This window comes from Bison bison, unplaced genomic scaffold (assembly GCF_000754665.1).
Source record: "Bison bison bison isolate TAMUID 2011002044 unplaced genomic scaffold, Bison_UMD1.0 scf7180017851935, whole genome shotgun sequence".
Classification (NCBI taxonomy): domain Eukaryota; kingdom Metazoa; phylum Chordata; class Mammalia; order Artiodactyla; family Bovidae; genus Bison; species Bison bison.
Genome location: NW_011482508.1, coordinates 3,701 through 7,920, shown reverse-complemented (window position 1 = coordinate 7,920; position 4,220 = coordinate 3,701). Strand labels below are relative to the sequence as shown.

General features: G+C 52.8%; 1 pseudogene; it reads right to left on the bottom strand.

Annotated features, from left to right (window-relative positions):
* Positions 1–16: 16 nt before the first annotated feature.
* LOC104997477 lies at positions 17–858 on the bottom strand (annotated as a pseudogene).
* Between the last annotated feature and the right edge of the window lie 3,362 nt (positions 859–4,220).

The following is a 4,220-nucleotide window of genomic DNA, read 5'->3' as shown; positions in this document are numbered from 1 at the left end:
TGATGGTGCAGCAGACAGACATGACCTGGCCACTGGTGTCATCGGTGGATCCATGAGGCTGGACGTAGGTGAAATCACGGTGCTGTGGAAGGTGGCAATGGCCAGGAAGTGGGAGGCACACATGGAGAGGGCCTTCTCCTTCCCAGCTGCTGAGCGCATCCTCCCAATGGCCAGCAAGATCAGGCCGTAGGAGGTGAGGACGAGGGCAGCAGGTAGATAGGTAGCCAGGGCAGAGAAGATATAGAGGACCACTCCTGCCATGGCTGTGTTGGCACAGGCCCAGCAGAGAAGGGGTTGGATGTCACAGAAGTAGTGCAGTACCTGGTTGGGCCCACAGAAAGGCAGGGCAAAGACATTCCCAGTCTCGATAGCAGAATTAGCACCACTGAAAGCGAGGAAGCAGCCACCAGCTGGAGACAGGTGCCCCTGGTCATGACGGAGCCGTAGTGGAGAGGTCGGCAGGTGGCCGTGCAGCGGTCACAGGCCATGGAAGCCAACAGGAAGCTCTCAGCTGCGGCGTGCATCACAAAGAAGGTCATCTGGACCAAGCAGCCCTTGAAGGGGATGGACCTGTCAGAGGCCAGAAAGTCAACCAGCAGCCTGGGTGTGACCACAGAGGAGTAGCAGATATCAAGGAAAGAGAGGACGCTGAGAAAGAATCCACAGGACTGCAGAGGCAGGACTCCATGAGGCTGAGCGCCACCATCCCCAGGTTTCCCACCACGGTCATGACATAGATGAGCAGCAAGCCTCCAGAGAGAAGCTTCTGGAGGTCTGGGTCACTAGAGAATCCCCACAAGATGAGCTGGGTGATGGGGGTGTAGTTTCCAGTGGCAGGGCTAGTTCTCCAGGCGTCATCTGCAGAGGTGGCAACCAACCATCACTTAGACAGTATTACTGAGCGTGCCCATCCGTGCAAGGTACAGTGAGGACGAATACCAAGTGGGTATAATCTGCTTCAAGAAGAAATGGAGGGACTTCCCTGGTGGTCCAGTGGCTAAGACTTCACGTTTCCAAGGCCGGGGGTCTGGTTTTGCATCCTGGTCAGGGAACTAGATCCCACAGGCTGCAAGGAACATAGAGTACAGTCAGACAAGTAGATAAATATTATAAAAAGGAAGAGCAGGAAGTATCATGCCATAGTGGACAGGAGCTGGGCTGTGAAGCCAGACAGACCCGAGTCTTGATTCTGACAATGGCACTGACCGGCTGTGTCTGCTTGGATAAGCTGCATCCATGAGCCTGATTTTTCTCCCCTATGAAATAGAGAAGGTACATCTATTCAGGATTTCTCTGTGGCCTTGATAAAAAAAAAAATGAATTGTGAAGTCCTCTGAATATCTGGAGTGAAGTAAACAATGAATCTGAGGTCACGTCGCAGTTCTCTGGTAATGCGTCTACACATACAGGTCGCAATACGAAGCACTGAGAGTCAGGGTCCCGGGGGCAGAATCCTGTCCCAGGGCTCAACCTTGATGCTTCCTTCCCTGTATCCCAGTTTCTTTACCAGTTGAAAAATACCAGGTATTTTTCATATTCTCTCTCCCTTTTCTAACTCTCTTGGTTGAAGGCCGTACTTTTGCCCAAATGAAAATGTCCATGAGTCTCTGGTCCAGTGAATATTATTGGTTTTCCTTTTCTCTCCTGGGATGACAGCTGGATTCCCTGGACCCTCACACACAGGCACACGGTCGCATCTAGTATTAGGTTTCAGCTGAGTTCCTTGATCCTGCTTTCCAATAAATGAAACTTCTTGGTCCTCATCCCCAGCTCCTCACCTCTTATCATCATCCCCCGGCCCAGACAGGCTAGGTTCCCTCCTAACTTACTACGCCCATCCCCAGCTCCGAGATGAGCACTTGATTCCTTCAGAGGCTCTTCTATAATAACTCTCAGTCACGATGACCTTGACTAACAGCCTTGCGGACAAGTTCTGAGGTTCTCCAGATTTCCTCTGTGAGCGTGAGGCATCATCTCTCAGCCCTGTGAGCCAGCCTCCCTCGCCCTGGTCGTTCCCGTTCTGTGTGCTGTTGCAAGCTGGAGGTTGAACTTGACTCACACGGATGTACTTAGACTCTATTAACAGGGCTTGGTCAACGTTTCCAAGTCTTCCTCCTGCCCCTTACTGTTTTTTTTTTTTTGCCCTCTATCACATTGTGGCTTCTGAGAGCAGAGGCTGCTCTAAGTTTTGTATTTATCAAGTGAATAGCAAATATTTGAACAATTACTGTTACCCATATTTGAACAATTGATGTTGTTCAATAGTATTCAAACAACTACTCTTCGAAAGAGCATCAAACGTGACTTGGGTCATTTAGGATCTTGAAATATTGTTGAGAGACAAACTGACTCTCATGACACAGAAGTGAGTTTGCCTGGTGACCGCTCCGCAGTAGGAATCCTTGTAAGTGGCCCGCAAGGTATTCAGGAAGGGGAGGGACAGGGCTGGACACTGAACAGTGCTGAACCTGGGGTCGATGGAGGAGATGAGGCTGTGCGACAGCCTGGAAGTGGGAGTTACCCTCCTCGGTAAACATTTACTGGGCAAAGTGCATTGCCAAGAGGGACTCTGAGCTGCAGTTTTCTAAGTTTCTATTTGGACGGGAAGACAATATGTGTCAGTATATTCAGCACACTTCTGGAAACAGGGTAGACACATTAACTTTCTTTTTTTTTTTTGACACATTAACTTTCATCCCACCCTAAGTTAGATTATGAACATGTAGTGAGTTGGGGGCTGGAAGGGATGGTCTCAGACCCTTGAAGGCAGTGGGGTCTCAGGAAATGCTTACAGGCTGGCAGAGTAGGGGGTGGGGTGCGTCCAGATTTGGGGGAGAGGAAGGAGGAGAGAACAGGTGACCTCAGCTCTCTGAACCAACTCTGGTGGGGGAACTCAGTAGGACGTCCGATGGACAATCACCCACCTCAGCGGGCAGTGCCCCCACCTGGCACAGCTCCAGTGGGAACTCAGGATCCTCCCCACCAGGCACGCGGGGGATTCCAAGACTCACGTCCACTCCAGCCCGTGTCTTTGGGGTTCTCTCTAGAGCTGTTTCTGGACTCAGAGCTGATGGCAGGCACCCGGCTCAGGTGAACAGGGAGCGGCCCTCAGGACTGAAGCCGAGGCCGCCTCCGCTCCTGCCAGTTCATCAGCTGGCTCTGCCCCTCATGACCCCAGGTGCTGTGGCGGCTCAGAGCTCAGGGAGGCCCTGAAACACACCGGGCCCACCTCCTGTCCTGGGACTGCGGGAGGGTCAGTCTCAGGGCAGAAGGGATGATGCCCTGCAGAATCTGGTTACTTAGTTTGGTCTTGAGGAAAAGGAAGTTAGGGTCTCCTTGAGGAGCTGGTGCTGGTGGTTCCACCTTGGCTGCAGGGAGACTCAGAAGGAGAGGTGGGAGCCGTCCAGCTTCCTCCCTGGACTCTGAATTCTGGGTGAAGGGATTGTTATCTTGCCCCCTGTGGGGGCTTTCTGGAATCTGGAGGCCAGTTTTCCCAGCTAGTCTACTAAAGAGCCCAGGGGACCTTGGCTGGACACTGAGGACCTGCCCTGGGCTCCAACCCTGGAGGACGAGTCGGTGATGCTGAGCCCCACGGAGAGTGAGTCTAGGGCGGGTCAGGCCGGGCTGAGCCCCTTTCCTTGCTGTTCTGTGTCCCAGCCATGCTGGAGCCCTGAGCGGGTGGGCACCCTGGGGCAGGCATCCTGGGGCCTGACCCTCTCTGGGAAGTTCTCCTGGCATCAGCCACCAGGGACTCATCTAAGGAGGCGCTGGGAGCCTTGTCAACAGAATGGGTGGTTTGTTTATATTAGCAATTTAGAAAATTGTATTTTCAGAAACAAAGCTAGCATTTAAGCACAGGAAATGCCAATGGGTGTAAGGAGGAGCCAAGGGAATGGTTAACCAGGAGCAAAAATGCATTCGGATCATCTCCCAGCTGTGGCTTTCCCCCTCTTTTCCTCTCTCTGACTCTGCTTTGTGGGTGGTGGGGAGAGGGCCTCCTCTCTATTTGTCAGCTGACACTGCTCCCCTGAGCCTGTCCCTTGATGCTCAGCTGAGGCTCCTGGAGTAGGGGTGGTGGAGGTTCTGGAATCATGAGTGTTTGAACTGAAGAGAAGTACAGAGCCTCTGGCCCTGTGAACTCCTGGCTGAGATGCGATGGTTCCACTCTGCTCTGAGTCAGGCCTGGATTTCCCAGTGGGAAGACCAGGAGCAAAGTCTAG